This window comes from Pezoporus wallicus, unplaced genomic scaffold (genome assembly GCF_028554395.1).
Source record: "Pezoporus wallicus isolate ANWC-B61680 ecotype Strahan unplaced genomic scaffold, APGP_CSIRO_Pwel_v1 contig_3365, whole genome shotgun sequence".
Lineage (NCBI taxonomy): Eukaryota > Metazoa > Chordata > Aves > Psittaciformes > Psittacidae > Pezoporus > Pezoporus wallicus.
In genome coordinates, this window is record NW_026640883.1 from 4246050 (window position 1) to 4265655 (window position 19606).

General features: G+C 42.2%; 1 protein-coding gene across 7 annotated transcripts in view; it reads left to right on the forward strand.

Moving 5' to 3' along the window:
* The window catches only part of RBM20 (RNA binding motif protein 20), a 115808-nt gene that overhangs the window by 65116 nt on the left and 31086 nt on the right, over positions 1-19606 (forward strand). The window contains exon 1 of one of the 7 annotated variants that reach the window (XM_057420968.1): positions 9232-10100. The exons of the other annotated variants lie outside the window; for them this stretch is intronic. The gene's annotated coding sequence lies outside the window, so the exon portion shown is untranslated. Of the gene's footprint in view, positions 1-9231; positions 10101-19606 lie in introns of those variants that run through there. 7 annotated transcript variants of the gene reach the window in all.

Below are 19606 nucleotides of genomic sequence, written 5' to 3' on the forward strand. Positions count from 1 at the left end.
GGTGTGAACTTCTCACATGCTCATTCAAAGAAAGTCATTACATTCAGATATGTATTGTTCCTGCATAGGATTGTCTGCATCTATGGGAAGGTGTAATCAGATTCTCTTGCAATGACAAGCTAAGACCAACAAACGAAAGGTGAGCACACAGAAAGAGTCTTGCGCACATCCTTCTCTTGATACAGACTAGCATTTTTAAATGATGTATGAAATATTTGAAGTACCTTTGAGTAGTTCCTCACTGCTCCACGTGTCTGGGATTATTTGGCCACTTGCTTTCAGGCACTGTGGAAAAGGGAAATATTAGAAGAGGAGGTTTGAAGATAGAGGGAAAAGGGGCTTTAGATTTCAATACAGAGGGCATTTCACTCATAAGGAGGAAGAGGGGCAAGTGAGCAAATGGGCCCCAAAGCTGGTGAAGTGGGAAGGAGAAGAGCGTTGCCAGTGAGTGCTGTGAAGAGTCTGAAGGTGAGGACTGGTAATACAGCCTTCATACCCTGGGGCCTGTGGAACCATTTGAAGAGGGGGAACATATGTTCACGAGCTCTGTCATGGGACATGCAAACGTTAGGAAAGGATGGGTGACCCGCTAACTGAGACAGGAGAGATGCATGTTGAACTTTTAGCTCTAACCTGAAAGGGAAAAGGCACGGATTGAGAAGCAGCAAAATTTGACCACCAAATGCTGGAGGGAGAGGACCATAAGGTTAGCAGGGTGGAAAAGAGGACCCTGCTCTTGGGCTGGCAAGACAAGAGGAGGACCAAGAGCAGACGAAGCCACAAAAGGTACCTTGTCAGAAAAAAGAGATGGTCAGAAGTGTGACAACCTGCCAGGGGAACAGAGGAGGTGCACTGCCATCAGGTCAGCTTGGGAATATGCACATTGACCTGTTTATGGTTGTTTTTTTCTCATACTGTTTATTTATCCCTTTAACCATGCCAATCAATTTGTTGATCTTTCACTCAATCAGAGAAAGACAAAGAGAAGGCAAGTGCATGGACTTTCTTTCCCCCTCTCTTTCTCTCCCCCTCTCTCTTTCCCCTTCTCTTTCTTTCCCCCTCTCTTTCTCCCCCCCCCTTTCTTTCCCCTTCTCTTTCTTTCCCCTTCTCTTTCTTTCCCCCTCTCTTTCTCCCCCCCCCTCTTTCTTTCCCCCCTCTTTCCCCCTCTCTTCCCCCCTCTTTTCCCCCCTCTTTTTTCTAATACTCTGAAAAAGCTACCTCAGGCTGACTGAGGCTCCTCTTGGGTTTGTCACATCCTGAAGCCAGACATCCCCATCTAGTGGTTGTTCCGCTTTCACCCTTCAAGTACCAGTTTGGGGAGAAGGATGCCTTGCACACGTGCACGGCAGTAAGACCAGTTGTAGCCCCCCTGTTATCTCAGTGTTTTCCTGTGGATGTCTTAAACTGCTGTGAGTACAGAATAAAGTGCTCAAACATCTTCGTATGAGAGCAAAAAGTTTTTACTGCTGATAATTTGCGTGTGGAAAATAATTTGCTGCTATATTGAAGGGAACTGGTTTACTCTTTATTATTGCATTGTTACTTCTGACACAGCAAATGCACATGAAAATGCTTGATAATAATCATATGTAGAGTGAGAAAATAAAGCAGGATGAGATTTGTTTGTTAACAACAAAACGACAGAAGGAATTGGTTGTTAGTCAGTACCTTCTTAATTGAATTGTGCATTAAAATAGGATCTTTGGGGATCTTATTGCATGTACAATAATGCACAATCTTATTTCTGCTGCATGTGGCCTTTTGTGGCCTTTCAGAGAAAAACAATTGCTTGTTCTTCTTGTTGGAGTCCTTCTCCCTGCAAGTTTCACTGTAACTCGGTGGGGTTTGCCCCATGTTGTTGTGGGTGTTAGCGTTTGGCTGTCGGTCAGGAGCAGTTTGAGGCTGGTGTTTGTCTGAGCTCTGTCTGGTAAGGGCCATACAGCTCCAGTATGGTCCTCCCTGGCTGCAGGGGAAATGGTGCTCACAAATGTGGTCAGGCTGTTCACTGGGGAGATGTTTTCAGGACTGCTAAGATGGGGAGACATTTTTAGGCCTAAGATGGGGATGCATTTTTAGGACTGCTTGGGATTGGAGAGGGAAATGAAAGGAAACCCCCATTATGCAGAGGCAAGCTCAAAGCATGCACCAGGTTGGCAGTGACAAACCCTCGGTTCCTTCCTTGCAGGAAGCTTTGTAGTGCTTTCTCCACTGTGAGGTTCTCCATGGGCAAAGCAATCTCTTGTGGACTTGAGTGCAGGAATGAAGCTAGAGTTTTCTGTTTCTCCTCAATCTTGGCCTTTTATTTCCTTTTGCTTCTCTTCTTAAAGGCCCTTTTGCTTTATCTCTCTGTTCAGAGATCGCAAGGTAACTTACTGGATCCTTCTCCCCACCCCGAATTAAAAACTCCTGAGGGCCATTTGCTTTATGTCAGGTAGGGCTAAAGTGTAGCCAGGCTTTCAGGGGGTGCTACCAATCCACACAACTTCCCCTGTCCTATACCCAGCACCGGTCACAGCGCCTAGGAATAAGTATTTTGTTGCTGTGTAAACTGAGCGCTCAGTTTCTCCCTTTGGAAATCTGGGTTGGATCTTAAATGTCTGGGAAGAAAACTGCCCAGTGGCAGCTCCTGTTACTGATGAGGGACTCATGTGCAAGGGGAAGGAGGAAGCGGGTGTTTATCGCTTCTTGTGCAGTGGGAGAACATCTTCAGAAGGGCCTGCCCGAGTACTGGGTGCAGGACGTGATGTCCATGCGAGCTGAATTGCTCACCCGTGTTTATTGCTGGAGATGATAGTAGGAGCAATCAGCTGAAATTCTGAGGACTTTCTTCCTCTGCACCTTCATCAAATGAGTATTTTTAAAGTGTATTTTATAGGGTCATTTTTCATAGGATCTCTTTAGTGGAAGTGTGCTACGTGGACACTTTCTGTTCCTACAGCAGAAGCAGAACTGGTTCACATTACATCTACTTGAATTTTATTATATATTTTATGCTGCTGATGACTAAAAAGCCATTGGGTGGCAGCATCCACCAGCGAGCATCTCAGTTCTGAACTAAATGTGAAAGTCTAGCTGGGAAAAATTAGAAATGAGAAATGGAAATAGAAATAGATGGAAAACATGCATTGTTTTGTATCTGAAGAGGCTGTGTTTAACTTCACATCATGTATGTTTAGGAATTCTTTTTAAAAGCAATTATAACTAATGAAAAGATGTAATCATAACAATAGGTTTGTAGTTGCCTCTTCTGTGCATAAGTTCAATCAGCAAGTGAGAGGGCTTCCTCTGACTTTATGGTCTAAATGCAGTGACATGATCCCCACAAAAAAAGCTCCAAACAAACAAAAAACCCCAAACCAAATAAACCACTAATGAGAAAATAATTAACTTTATGATTATTAGCTGAGATAATTGAGATAATAATTCTGATTATAAAGTGAGATTATACTGATTGTAAGCTAAGAGTGCTGGGCTTGATCACCCTCGAGAAGAGAAGGCTCTGGGGAGACCTTATTGGAGCTTCCAGTGCCTGAAAGGGCTGACAAAAAATCTAGAGAAAGGCTTTTTACCTGTAGTGACAGGGAAAGGGGAAATGGCTTTAAACTGAAAGAGGGTGGATTTAGACTAGATACAAGGAAGAAGTTCTTCTCTGTGAGGGTGCTGAGGCCCTGGCACAGGTTGTCCAGGGAAGATGTGGCTGCCCCATCCCTGGCAGTGTTCAAGGCCAAGTCGGATGGGGCTTGGAGTAACCTGGTCAAGTGGATGGTGTCCCTGCCCAAGGCAGGGGATTGGAACGGGGTCATTTTTAAGGTCCCTTCCAACCCAAACCAGTCTGGGGTTATTTCGGATTTAGGAAGGTGGTTACCACCTCAGCAATTGTTACTGAGACAGGTGAGTTTTTTGAAGAACTGGGCAATAAAAAGTCAGCTGCTGCCATTTCTTGTTGTTAAAGGAATTATTCTGATGCCCAGAGATCAGCCCTGACCTTGTGGTTTTAACCAGGCTGGTTAAACCTTTTTGCTCTGATTTCTTCAAAAGTAGAAGTCTTAAAAATAATCTCAAGATTATTATTTTTTTTTAAGTCCCTATGAATGTAGAACAAAATTAATCCCATAAGAGAAATTGCCATGCAGGAGCCCTGGGTAGTGCACTGTGTGCCTTTAGGCTGGGCTTGCATGGGGGCTTAGGCGTTATTTGGGCTCTGTGTTCCTGAGCTGTGCACACATATCAGGGTATCAGCATCTGGGCTTCTCATCAGACATTTATTTTCAGTTCCCTTTTATTCACTTTTCAGTTAACACAAAGCTCACTTGCACGTTCAGCTTCACAACTGGAAGAGTATTTGTGAAGACCCAGTATTTAATCCTACGTTTGGAAGTAGCACGCTTTAGATATCAGCGTATTTGTAATGATGTAAAACTTCTAAAACTGACTAAGACTGCCCACTTCAGGCTCTATTTCTAGCTAAGGTTGTGTTTTCTGTAATAGGAATCGTAGTTATTTTGGTTGTGGTATCTGGTGTCAGCTCAATTATAGGCATTTTCACACAACTGCTGTTCTTTACGTTCATGTTATTAACTCTCAGCACTCTCAGTTCAGGCTGGCAAGACTATAAAAGCCACAGGCAAATTTAAACTTGTTTGTAATATCCCTCACTTCACAAACCCCATCCAAACCAGAACATTTTGTGTGGTACCAAAAAAAGCCCTACGATCATGTTGTTCACATCTTGCTTTCAAATACACCAGATAATGCCACTTGTTTAAGCTTAGTCACGGCTGGGGGAATGTCAGAAGTCTGCATCACATGAGCTGCTCCTCAGATTTCCCAGCCCGTATCAGCATGTTTTCCTGGGGAGCAGCAGAACGGAGATGTTATTAAAATGGCTCATCCTATATGTCAGTGTTGATATTTAAATCTCAGGCTTATTCCTGTGATTTTCATGCAGCGTTTCACATTTGCATTCAGCTGCTTTATTTGAAAATACTTCAGTATCATGGTTTTTTATTTAAGTTGTAGGTATCAGATGGAAGAACCCCCATTTAACTGTCCATCCTGCTTGCATTCTTGTTGACATTTTCATTTTCTGCTCCGCCCCTAGGCTTACTGCCTTAGGGCAGCTTTGAGCCTGCCTTTAACTTCATTTTAAACACTTCTATCCTCTCCGCTGCATGATCCATTTGTAGACTTGGTGTTGCTTGTCCTCCTTCCCTCCTTGGAGGCCAAGAGGGCCATTGGCATGTCACTGCTTGTGCTCAGCAGCCATCTCTGTAACGTAATGTGTGACGGACAGGGGAAGCACAGGACACAATCTGAGTTTATGTCCTATTGTCTTCTGCTTTCATGGTGGTGCATACACCACATAGAGAAACTGGAGATCCTCCAGACTGGGCAGGTCATTGAGCCTTTCCTCCTCAGCATCATTGTCAGATGCTCAAGTGCCACTGTACTCACTGCACCAGCTGTGCAAACCCCAGAGAGGACAAGTGATGAGGAACCAAGAAGGCTGGCAGCACTGAAGTGCTGGGCTGTCCTGCGCCTTGCTATCCGGAGACTTCTACTCAGAGCAGAATCTGCTCAGTGTGTTCGCTCCGCCCCAGGGGAAGGTGCTGGCTCTGTTTCAAGGAACTCTGATGCTGTTTCAAGAGTCAGAACTTGACTGGCATTTCTTCCCAGGGCCTTGAGCATGTGCTTTGTCCGTCCTGTCCTCCCAGTCCCTACCCGTGGTGTGTGTGGAGTTTTACGCCCCGCATGTGTCCATGTAGGGAAGGGTGTAACTCTCTTGTTGACATCGGCTAATCCATCCAGGCATGCAAAGGGGCAGCAGAATGTGATGCTCACATGTAGCTTGGCACAGGGCACTTGGGACTGGCTGTCTTCATCACACCCCCCAAGACTGATATATAAGACAAGGAAAGACATTTTTTGCGTACCATACTGCACACTCCCGACAAAGCTATTGAAGAGCTGGGTTGTAGTGGCCCCACGTATTTGAGCCACACTCATTGCTAGAGGAGAAAATTAACAAACCCTTACTGTGCTGAAAATTGATGGCAGCTCTGCAGGGTTTGCAGTTTGTACAAAAATCTGTGTTGCATTAGGTGAGAATAACTGAGCAGGACAAGAAGTCTTGCACTAAACACCATTCTGTAGTGGTAAAAGCCTAGCTGGCCGTGTCTTCCTTTTCCAGGTCTATGGCCAAATGGGACAAAACCCCAACTAAATGATTTGTTACTGAGTTTTCATCAGTGACATCTGGGTAGCCCTCTTTGAATTATCCATATACTAATGCTGGAGTGTGCAGCAGGGCTTATTGTGTGTATTATTCCCCTTCAAACTCCAATTATGAAGGAGGATTTGACTTCAATAGACAAATTAGGTGGCATCTGACGGTATTAGTGACGCAGAGACTACAGGCCAGAACACACCCAGAAGACCCAACTGAAGGCTTACTAAATGTGATGACAGAGAAAGACTTCAAGACTGATCTGTTGTGCTGGAGGATTTTAGGTAATGCAAGTAGGTAATTCAAAAACAAGGCACTTACGGAAACAGCTTAAGATCTCTTTATAAAATAGTGCTTAACAGTTACGCCATCTTCAGCTGCTGTCCCAGTCCAGATTGTTTCCCTGTGTGGTAATGAGCCCCTGCATTCACTGTGAACTACAATACAAAACGCAGCAGAAAGGACAAAAGAGAGGAATAACATCATTAAAGCAGGTAACCATTCTCTGGCTGTAGATGGGAACCTGCCAGCAGTAGTGCAGAAGGCTGGTGCTTCTCTACAGTGAAATGCTTTCAGCCCACATTGCACACGTGGGTAACTGGTCCTATTTAATATCTAACTATTTTCTCTGCTAAATTGTATTTTCTGTGGAGCTAATATATTTGTGTTAAAGTACTTGATTAGCACTGTAGTTGAACCAACTGCAGAATAAGCCTCGATAGGAATAAACACAAGCAAATCCTGTGTGCTTCCCTCTGGGCATTTGGAGGTTCATGTTTGTCATCTCAGCTTGGTAGAGGTTTTCTTGACTGGAAAGGGTCACTGACCTTAAGTGTAACATGGATGTCTCATGCCATGACACTCAGAGGGTGGTTTGACCCTCTCAAAACCAGGTTTTACAGCTCATCCCAACTGGTCTGATGCTGGGGAGTAGGCATGACCCTGACCCTGACAGCAGCACTGCCCTTTATTCTGGATTGTTTACATCAGCAGTTAGATTTGATGCTGCTGAACTCTGTAGCCTTAGTCTCTGTGGACACTTGATCAACTAAAACAAAGGTTAGAAATGCTGATATGGGCCTGTTTTAATGTCTAACAGCAGTAGCACTCATAATCCTAAAAGACAATGACAAAGTTTGTCACTGTTTCTTGATGCCATGTTAAAAAGTACTTACGAACTTTGACTGGCTTAGCTGGTGGTCCTCCAAGACTGTTGATGCCCAGGAATGCAAACATTTTGGAATAGCTGTCCTGTGGAGTATTTCTGGTCTTTAATTTGTTACTTGAGATACAGACATGTAAGACAGATGTTCGGTTTTCCTGTCTGTCATAAGCTGTTGATGAAGCTGTCCGATTCCAGTCCCAATAAGGAAGCTGGTTTCCTGTCCTGGACAAATCAGGCTGTAATGCAGCTGCAGAAAGTTGTAGCTGGATTTTTTAAAACCATTTGTTTGAATATTACTCTGCACAGCAGGATGAGAGCTCAGGAGGAGAGGCTGACTGTGAGTAAAGGCAGAAAAATACATGTGAAGGTTTCTGCATGAGCTGTGCAGACAGCTTCTTCTTCTTTCTTGAGAGAAGAAAACACTGCTCTGTTTTACTGCATACGTCATCATAAAAGTCGAGATGGATGTAACAAACTCCTATAAAATAACTTATTTGATTGTTACAGAAATTCTTACAGCAGATCCAACCACAATTCTGTCTGCCTGCCAGTGTCTTATTTCTTAGGGTATTATAAAAGGCTTGGCTATGAAGCTGATTTTTTGTGGAACATGGAGATAAGCTTCTTCCACCCCCCACCCTGTAGATGATAGCTTATGCCAAGGGATTTTCAGGCTCATATTCCATTGGACATCAGGATGTGTTGTTTACTCAGTAATCCCCTCTGAGTGGGGATGCTCCCATATCTGGAGATGGCTGCACATTTATTTTCTTTTTAATTCTGCTGTTTAAATATTCAAATTGATCCGTCACATCCCTGCTTGGCTTGCACCGATGCATCTGACTTTTCAGGATGTTTCCCAAATGACGTACTGATGGGTTTTGTAACAGTAATACTATGATCCAGGAACTCCGGAGATAGGGGCAGGATCTGAAATTGTTTGTGCTTGCTGTCATAGAGAAAGTTTTTTAAATGCAGTAAGAGATATGGGAGTCCAGATATTATGGTGGACAATTGAGAAGAAAACACTGACATGTCAATTAGAAAGCCATGCAGAAACAGTCCCCAAGTAGAGTGTTAGAGAGCAAAATTTCCTGAAGAGCTGCACCACAGGACTTACAGCTGCTCATCAGATATGTTATTGCCATCGACTGTGTTATTTCTCTCCACGTGTGCCAACTGCTCAGTTAAGGTTTGTTCTCAGCTGCATTACTTCATCTTTGAGGATGTTTTTTTCTTGGTCATACAAGTGGTCTGAATGTATTTTTCGTCCTTACCCCCACTAATACTCCAAAGACTGCAATGAGCTGTTCTAGTTTCACCAGCCCCTGGAAGCATCATATTACCTTAGCAGAGAGAGTCAGGTATTTGAGAGACCTGCATGAGCCTACAAGGTGGATATTGAGACTAGCACATCATTGCTATCTGAAAACTATGAGGAGGCTCCCAGCTGAAATTTAACCAGTTGAGAGGCTTCACCGTCTCCCTCTGAGGTAGATTCACTTTCAAAAGTGATGTTTGTTTTTTTACTTTTTACTACTTTATTTTTATGACTTATTTTTACTTTTAATTACATTTATGACTTTCAATTGAGGTAGCAGAAAAGACTGGAAAGGTTCATTATAGCAAATGGTAACCCATCTATTCTGAATGGCAGGTCTTTCCTTGGGGGGTGGGAGGAGGACTAGCTGCTGGTTTCTTTCTTTTCTTCTTCTTTCTCTTTTTTTATCCTAGCTTAGCAAACAGACGAGGCAAGGACATGCCACAGGGATGAGACTTGCCAGATTGCCTGGAACGCTGTCGTTTTGGGGCAAGTTGTTTCCTGGGTGTGAAGGGAACACGAGTATCTGATGACAGATGCAAATGCAAGTTAGGGGGAACCGTGGAGCTGGGAGAGTGAATCTTTTTCCCTCTCTAAAGAGATCAGCGAGCATGCAGCCTGCACGCTAGGTAGCAAGTTCTGAAATCAAATCACCCCTGTTACTCGCCTTGCTTCCCTTCGTTACTGGCCTGTTCCGACTCGATGGAAAAAATGCAAGTCCATCTGCTGACACAATCCAGTTGGCCCTGCTCGTGCTGCCCATTGGGCCAGCAGCTGCAGGCAGGGAGGAACCTGCGGCGCTCAGTCACAAGCCATATGCGGGCAGCGGTGAGGATTAGCTCTGCTCCTGGCCGGAAAGGTCCCAGCGCAGTTCCCAGGCTGAGTTCGCCATATGTGATTCATGTGATTGTCCTGAGGGTGACATGGAGAGGAGAGTTCATACTCAAGTGAAAGTTGGTTTGTGTTTCTTCATCCTGTTTAATGCAGTGCAGATGCAGAGGAGAGCGTGAGGTTGCCTGTGCTGGGGTATGATGTGACAGGCTGCAGAAAAGCCCCATAGGTTTTGCTAATTCCTTCTCCTTCCCCTGAATTTTCCGCTGTTTCCTGATGAGAGTTGCATGTGTGAAGGAACACACTTGGACCACCTGTTAGGCGCCTTTCCCTGTTCAGTCACAGTTTTTGCCATCTCTTAAAGGCTTTTTCATTTAGAGAAAAGCCAGAAACTTGAACAGTAGTTTTCTCCTTTGGAGAGGTGGGGAGAGTTCTCTGGCATGGCACAGGAAGGAAGAAAGAAGGCAAGAAAGAAAGAAAAACACGGATGGAGACCCCTCTGGACTCCAGTCTGAGCGAGTGTGAAGTATTACAGGATTATAAGTTTTTATTTAAAGGTAAGAGGTGTGTATTAACAAGCTGATTTAGCTTGTGGTTTGCCTTACTGCAAAGTGATTTTGGGAATGGCATCTTCCATAGAAGGATCATGTCACATATAGAATTGCCACTGCTACTGTAAAAGGTTTCCAGACTAATGCTGTTAATTGCAAGGAGAAAGTTTAACAAGCTCTTGTGTGTCCCAGGAGGTTAGTAGCGTGGCCAACTAAACAGCCGTAAGGAGAGTGGTCTGATGGGCTGAAGGGGCTAATGTACCACAGGCAAAAATAGGAATATTTGGCTTATTTTGATCTTTGGATATAGGAGAACAGCTCATTTATTTCTTATTTGGATTACATATGTTAGAGGCAGGGACAAGAAAATAGCTTTTTTGTGTCTGTGGTCATTTTTGAATAATATGAAATATCAGAAAGATCAATAATTTTGCCATCTAAATGTAAAGCACACAAACTTTTGGCTTAGGAAGGTGCAAAACTTGCTATTGAAAAGCTTTGGTTTAACAAAGACGGATCAGGAATGGGAAGAGACCTGCTAACTCCTCAAATACTACGCTAAGGATGTGGAGTTTTCACGTTGCTTTTGCCCTTGCATTGGGAGTCCCAGCAGAGTCCGTGGCACAGGTCAGCGCTCATATACATTTGGAGCATTGATTTAGCGCTGAATTATGAATCTCATTTCTGTTGACTGTTTTTGAGCAGGCAGATAGCTGACTTGAGCAATAATATTAGCCCAAATAGCAACAGTGTTTTGCCTCAAAATCTCAACTGTCCTCAAGAGGCAGATCATTTGAACATGGACAAATTTCTCAGGGACTAAAACGCGATGTATTTGAGTGTGCATTTTAGGAAATTGTTAAAACTTCACTGGGTAATGCTTGTTGCCTTCCAGAGCAAGGGTTCGCTTTGTAAATGTCAGTTCCTCTTGGTCTTCTTTAGCATGCCATGTGTATTCTTCAGTTTGCCTTATTAGACCGTAACCCTCTCTGGTAGGATCCCATGGCGATACGCTGTGCAGAAACAGGATTTTGGTGCTGATACGTGAAAAGACTGAGAACATGTGGCATAAACATCAACCGATATTGTTTGCCATCCACACTTGCTGTGTGTAATGCAACAAGACCAGCGCCTGGCGGCCACGTGATCTGCCTTCCAGTCCTCCATTTGGGCTGGGCTGGAGTGAGGGTTTTTTTTCACTCCCGAAGTTGTGACTTTGTGAAAGGAAGCTTGTGAATAGCCAGGGTGCAGAGAGCAGGTAGAATGTCAGCGGGATGTTACCGGGCAGTATGTGCGCAACGCTGACATCGGCTCCTAGCTGCACTTCCTCCGCACCAACTCGCTGCTCCCGGCAGCCATACAAGCGTTGCAAGAAGGTAAGATGTCACCCACCGCCTCGCCAAAACGCCTGTCAGCCCCATCTCCAGCAAGGACGGGTGCTAATCTGCCAAGCAGAATATCTTAGCAATCTTTAGAACATAATCTTGAGGTGCAGCTCTTTCCGTAGCGAAGGGAAAAGGCAGGCGTGTGCAGCGCAGGAGGAAACCGCTAACGGGGATCTCAAATCAACGGTACGATCTGGTGTGTGCTCTAGCTCCTTATAGTGTTTAGCTTTTTGTAATACCAGGGCTTTTCTACTTTAAAAGGCATTCCACGTCATATTGTATCCTATTGATTTGCCATGGTTAACCACCCTGTAATAACCCTCATCGTCTGTGTGAGTAGATACAAAGCAGAATTACATTAATGTCATTTATAACCAGTGGGCAGAGAGTTATTTGAAAATGTGAAATAAGTCAAAATAACAAAATATTTCAAAGGCAGTTCAATTTGGAAATTTTGTCATTAGAGTTTGAATAGAGTTCCTTGGAATAAATTAAATTAGAAAGAATCAGAGCAACATTATTAATGGGGGTATTTTGTTTGTATTTTTGGTTTTAGTGAGACTTTATACTTCAAGACAGCTTTCTAATTTTTTTTCCTTAGAAGTAAAGCTTAGGAAATAAATAAGATAATTTTAAAGAAAATAATTATATATTTAAAAAATATAGTGGTCATAACTCTTAAGACATCTTTTCACACAAAGAATTCTGGGCCCCAGAGTGGTACTTTGCGATTATAAGATACATCAGTAACATAAGGTGTAGCATCTACTATGCAGGCCAGTGGAATGAATTCAAACCTGTTCTTCCTTCATTGTACAAGCTGTTTAGATATACAGATTGTGGCTACTGAGCAGTGTACATTACAGTAAACACGGACAAGCCAGCAACCAAAGATTAAGAGGAAATAATGCACTGCTTAACCAAAGAGTAGTGGCCGGCAGTCTGCCTTGACAGTTTGGTCAGGAGGACTGGGCAAATGCCCAGCTGAGTGTTGTGGATGGGTTAATATCTTCACACTTTTTGCTTCCTCACAGCTGCCCCATGCAGTGCTCTGAAACCTGATATTTTTCATCAAAAACTGATTTGTATTTTCCATCTTAGTATACTAATCAATTTTACTGTGCAGAGCTTGGAGCGTATTAACTGTCAGTTACTCCTAATTAATACTGAAGGCAGACAAAAAGGGAGAACAAAATAATTGATGTTATTTAATCTAAAATGCCTCTCCCAATTTTGCTTCCTTTGTGGAAAACTCTTTTGGTCCCTGTTCAAGATTTAAGCCCCGTCCTGTTTCATGTTTTGTTTCACAAGGTTGATTGAATGGCAGTTTATTATTCAAGACACTAAATTAAACTTCTCAAAGGCAGAGAGTTCCAGCAGTTCTGGCATGGGCTGTTTTCTGCCAGAAGGAACATGCTCAGGTCTGATTCATACCAACTGTTGCCCTTTAACATAAGAAAAATAAAAACCTCCTATATGTCTTTCAAAATTCACACTAAAATTTCTTTAGCATAGAATTTGGGGTGCATTAAAGAAAAAAATGGGCAACATTCATTACAAAATAGATAATGAAAGCTTCTAGGCTAAAATACTCTATGTCTTACTTCCATGTAACAGTATGAATATTATGACCTAGTATTAAAAGCTGATTTCAAAGAGATCATGAAAAGAGAGCAATCTTCTTTGATGTTTTATGTTTAAATTAAATATAAGCGAAAAGGGATACAGGAGCACTGCTCTTGCTACACTGAAATCAGGAAAGGCTTTGCAGCACGTTTCAGCAACAGCTGAATTAGATCTGGGCTTCATAAGATTCATATATAATTTATGTACACCAGTAATGCATGTGGGTATGTAAACAATAGGAATTTACGTGCTTTTAAAATATACATTAAAAGGAAAACTGAAAAATAGGCCTAAGTATACAGTTATGTAATATATAGCATGAGAAATCCACAGAGGTTCTGGTTTTTGAATCAGAAATCTGATTTAAAAAATAAGTGACGCTTTGTTTTCTTTTTTCTTTTTTAACTTAAAATATTCCTTTAAATTGCCTACTTTTACATACTAGCAGTAAAGAGAAAGTAAATCATGTTGGCCGCTTTGGATAGGCGCAGTTCCAGCGTCTCTCCTTGTGAGCTCCTGTGCTATGGTGGTTAGTAACACATGGCATTTAAACAGCTTTTAGTGGAGGTGGTGATACTAGATTGATTATGAAATGATTGCGATGCTCCTGGGTGACTTTTAGTCCCAAGCTGTTGCTTTTCAGCTGACCTAAGGGTACAAACAGGAGAGCTCAGGTTTGCGTGCAATTGCTGCAGCCTGTGCCGTTACTGCTATGAATGCCGACTCGTGGTCTCCTAGAAACTTAATTTACCAATACACTTTTTCATTAAGCTTTGCAAATATATCATTGGGACAAATATTTGAAAATAAAAAGATAAAAAAGGTGAGTTTAGTATTTTTGCTGTTTTTCTTTTTTCCCCCCACACAAATGGCAACCCTTTCTTTGAGCACAAATGGAAGCTACTTAGAAATAAAACCCCTTCTTAGCACTTTACCCTTTCCACAATTATATGTCATTTTCCTGTCTACAAAGTGAAGATACTACCTTTCGAAAAGGGCTTTTATATTGTCTTATATGGCTGTGAAATAAAAATGGCTTATTCAAATGAGGAATTATCTGCCTGCCGCATTACGCTTCCTACTTTCAGTGCACAATTGAAAATGGCTGTGCCTCCAGGCAGCGTGAGATATTGATACACTCAAACTTATTATTTTTGTAGTTGTTAACAGCACCATGCAGAAAACACATTAGCAGAAGGTGCAGTGAGATATAACTGTAATATCTTTTCTAGTAAGTACTATATGCTGAGGATTATTTTTCAGTTGAGCATTTGCGTGTTTGTGTAAAAAGCCTTAGAAGGGTTTCTGACTTTTGCTATTTTTTTTGAAGGCTGCATTTTTTACTTAAAAGATTAGCTTTCCAGATCATTTCTCTGTAGATTTCTTTTGGCTTTGAGGGAAGGTTGGGAGCAGCATGGAGCCTTGTAACAGAGTGGCAACCACAGCTCCTGAAGCAGGGGTGCATTTGCTGGAGCCACTCGCCCCATTCCCGCCAAGGTTACCTGTCTCTGCCAATGTTAATCCCTGTCCGGACCTCTTTGGTCACCCTATGGATTTACAGTACTCTCCATACTGCCTTCTATCCTGCTTTTTCCCTCCCAAAAGGCCTCCTGTGCCCCTCAGCCTCTAGGCAAACCCCCAAGGGTGTGCTATTTGCTGCAAGGGGCTTGAGGCATGACCGCATGGCACCCTGGCACTATTGTCTGTCAGGGCGATGAGGTTATTGGGGACCCCCAATACCTCTTCTTACAGGATCCCAGTTGGGATACTAGTTGGCAGGGATGATCTAGCTTGAGGACTTCATACCATAAAGGGTATTGGAAGGCTAAATGATGAGAGCTGTTGCAGGAAGTGTGCTGGGAGGCAGGCGCGGGCAGCATGGCACTGCCAGGCTGTCGCAGAGTGTTCTGAAAGCTCCTTAAAACTGTGACACGATTTCTCTGCTAATTTAGGTCTTTGCAACATGTTATAGAGGGCACTGCTCTGGTGCTACAGCTATTTCCAACAGTTTTTAGCATACATTTAAGATACAGTTTTAAAAATGCATTTTCTTAGTAAATAAAGGGTGACATTTCCTTGGGAAGCAGTTGCAGATAGGTGATCGCGGTATAGTGAAAGGGATTTGTATGGCTGCCTGTTGAAATTTAAAATGTAGACCAGTGTACCCATGTGCACACTAAAACTCAGACACATGCCTGTCATACTGTGGCACATTGTCAAAACCAAGCAACATTTAAATTTCATGAAACAAAGTGATAACTGTCCCAGCGTCTGAAAAGTGTTACCTATAACCTTGGGTTTAGGTGGTACATTTACTAAAGTACATCCCTTACTTGAAAGGAGTTGAATTTTGCCTAATGATGGAGATGTGCTGCATGAAGGAAAGCAGAAATAAGGCCAGTATACAATCTGGAGTTCCACACAACATAAGAAACCTATTTCCAGGGTAAAATATATACTGAATAACAGGGAAGAAAGTGTGATGGCCAGTGAAGGCTTTGGTGATAACCTGGTTTTGTTGTTGTTGCAGTGTAAATACGAACTGTTGTCTATGGCTTTGGGTTCAGCAGTTGAAAGCAACTTAATCAAATGGAAGCAAATGTTGCTGTAAAGAAACCAGAACATAAAGTAGACTTTAAGTAACAATCCAAATACACTTCTCCCAGAGCTATAGAGCAGGATTTGGTAATAAGAAATCAGTCTCATCAGAGATGATCCACGATTTTATCCTTGTAACTGCAAATAAGACACTTGTTTTTTTTAATTTTTAGCAAAATTGACTGTCAGGGAGTAAAGAGTGTGGTCTCTTGAGCACACAAAGCAGAGTTGGAAGGTATCTGAGATGTCTTTTAATTACTGGGGTTTGGAAAGAAATTGGAATGGTCCATCACAGTTCCTTTCTTGAGAACAGTCTTTAGTCTATTTGACACTCATTGATGAACAAAGCATCCGTTAAATCTGCAGCTAGTGCCAAGAGGAGAGGATTTACAAGTGCTCTGGAGGCAGCACTGGAGTCCAGAGTAATCCTGACAAACCAGATCTGGTGTAACCTGGGTGTTATATTAATGAGGACAATATGAAAGGGTGATATGATAAACCCATTGGACAGTTGAAAGGACTGAGCTAGCCTTTTCAGTGTGGGAAGTCAGATCAACTGAGCTCCAGAGATCCCTCCCAACCAATGTCTCTGGGCAGTAGCTCTTCAGGAAAGGATCTGGGTGTAATGGGACCACGGGCTGTGCTATTATGAAGAAAAGCAAGCATACTGGGCATTATAAACAAATGTAACATAAAATGTGCAGAGAAGGGAGCTGGAAGGTTGTAGAGAAGATCTTATAGCAGCTGCAGGAAGGTAAGAGAAGCCCTTCTCAGAATACATGGGAAGACAGGTTATGCTGTCAGCAAAGAGCCACTGTAGGTCTTGAGAGGAGCTTTTTTAAGACTAAAGAAAGTTGAGCCTTGGAGGTCATGAAATCTCCATGAAAGAAGGTTCCTAAGAGCAGATTAAATAAATACGTCAAGGGTGGTTGAGTTCAGGTTGGTGATCCCACCTTGGGAGCTGGTATAACCATCCTCCTAAGAGCTGATTTTATCTCTGTGATCACAACTGTTACCCAAGACACAGCCGCTGTTTGCCCCTTCATCTTGTCCCTTTCCCACTACAAATTGCTTGACTGCTCTGCATATAAACAAAGGCAGAGAACATTTTAGCTGAAAGTTTCAAAGGAGCAAAAAGGACTCTCAGTCAGAGGCAGCACTTAACTCCTATCAAGTCTGGGAACTTTGAGTGTAACAGCTCTGTGATAATGTTTTATATTTCATCTTCCAGCTAACTGTTAAGTCAGATGATTGTCCAGATAATATATTTGGCAGTGGTCAACTCTATGCAAAACTCACTTGGCAAAGCACGTGTATACATTGGCCAATGTTTTAATTTACTCTCTCAATAGTATAATGGAGGGCTTTATAAATTGTTATTTGGGATAAGAAGGGTCTTACTTGAAGCTTATAAAAGTATTAGAGTAGCTTAAGGTTTTTAGTGCTCCCTGTCATTAGCTGAACTCACTATGAAACATGATCTCTTTTTTTATCATTTCTAACCAAACCTCAGCAAAATAAAAGTTCAGCAGCAGATAAATTCAGAGCTTAAATTATAAAGGTGGAGGGGTTTCTCCTTTCAGCAGACTTTCCAAGCTTTTATGACCAAGGATGTAACTTGACTAAATCCCAAAGAAAATACTCCTTGTGGAGCTGTAGAGAAAGTAAACAGTCATTTAGTGTCAGCCAGATGCAGTCTAGAGTATAGGAAAAAGCTCCTGTGACCATTTTTTATCCAGTGCTCTAGTTTTTATTGACATAAGTGGTGGGGTTATTTATTCAACAAGGAAAAATGAACATAAACCCTGTATTCTTAATGGAATCTGCAAAATAGCGTAACATAAAATATTGTTGTAGTAATTAATTAATCTCATATTTAACATACGTCGCCGAGATTGTTGAACTTTGTCTTTACTTCTGCCAGTGTTTGAAATACAGCTTTTGAAGTTCCTGTGAATTCAAGAGGCCGAATTCTGTCCTCACATACAAATGTATAACCTCAGTTTTAACTACTGTCGGTGCATTTTTATTTGAAGGATAGGTTTATCCCTAATATCTTTTTACTTTCATCTATATAACAACTGAACTGTTTTTTTTTAAGGGGGCTTTATTTGCTCTTTTAGTACAGCAGCAATTGTTTTGGATGAGTTTAGAGAAGGCAGCCCCATGTGTTTGGAACAAATGAGACATTACAGGGAAGGGATGCTCACACTTCTCCATAACAGAACATAATTGATTTTGTGCTTGGATAATTAGGAAACGGTTCTCTTTGATGCATTCAGGTGTCCTGAATTAAAAATTTAAAGTTTCGTAACTGTTAGAAAAATGGATTCAGAAGCGGCTTTAATGGATGAAAACCCATCATGCTATTGCAAACAGGGTCTCAAATCTAATACTGTCCTAACGCAGAGTCATACATCTGGGATACTTTGGTCTCTTAACATCCTTGGCCATTTTACTTCTGAAAGGAACACAATGATATAGACAGCTCGGAAAGAAAGTGCAGCTTTTGGAACAAAAAACATCTAAAAATTATCTTTCAAAGGTTTTGACAGGTAGATGTAATTATATGTAAAAGCAAATGTGTCATAGGGGAGGGAATAGAAAAATCTTAAAAGATGTGCAGGATTATGGCAAATGCAAGAAAATGAACTTTTCACTGCTATGAGTTAGTCTTTTTTTAAAGTATTCAAATTCATACTCTGTGCAGCATTTCAAGTATTTGAGAAAAAATAATTCTTAACTAAATAGTTGCAGCCAAGATCATCACTTCAGTACTTCAGACTTTTAATTTCATTTCTTCATTTTGAAAGGTGTTGGGGAGCATTTCAGACTTCTTAATTTTGCAATTTGAAAATCAAGCTCCAGGTTGTCAGTCTGTTCTGATAGACATGTTTTCTGTTCAGCCTTTTCATCACTCTTGTAGACAGGATTACTCAAATAATCCAGCCATCTAGAAACTTTACCTCTGGCAACGTGTGTCGCTCGCTGTTCTTGGATGCTAGCAGCATAATAAGGATTACAGGGGTAGCAGATGGGCTGAATTGATTTATAGCAATATTGCCTGACCAATGTTTGCAATCTCACTGTGAGTATTGCGATAATTGATGCACATCTTCAACTCCTATCTCCCAGAGCTGTGTGAAAACTTGCCTGGTTTATGGATTTCTTCCTGGAACGGTAGGGCAGAGCTCTTGCCTGTCATTATTTTAGTAAAGAAAGACCATTTCTGGCTTTCCTAGTTGTGCAAAGACTGCAGCTGTACAACCGATGTTAAGTAAATAAACGAAGAGGACAACTTCTGTTTACTTTTTACATCTCTGACCTTATAATCGGGAATGTTTTGCATGGGATAGAGGTAACTTGGGCTGACGCAGGCTAATTCCCTGGGTGCTCAATAGAGCATGAAAGGCTCATTCAGCTGCTTTGAGACATCTCCCAGCAGAGACCCCCCACGAGCATATGGGGGCTGCTTTTTGGTAACCTGAGGATGAGCTGGGGTGGGAAGTGTGTGTATATGAGTGTGAATGACCTCCATTAAATGCCTTAGCTGAGTGCTGTCTTCACTTTGTGTTCGCAGTTTCCAATAGCTTAGTAAATCTGTAGCAGGATTATTTACAAAATGATGTTATCAAATACATAAATATTATAATTGCAGAACAGAAGAGGGAAAGAAAATTCCAAAGCTGTGCACACTGGTATCCTGCATCTCTTAGACCCTGTATTTCATAACAGAACAGAAATCCTCAAATCTGGGTGTCCACCATCCAGTTGTGCAAGCCTTCCCCATGCCCATCTGCAGAGCCCAGAAGTGACTGCAGAGCTGAGGAGAAGCAAATGCCCTGGCATGCCCAGGCAGTGGGTTCTCTGGCAGGGCACTACTCATGTGCTGGGGGGTTCTTA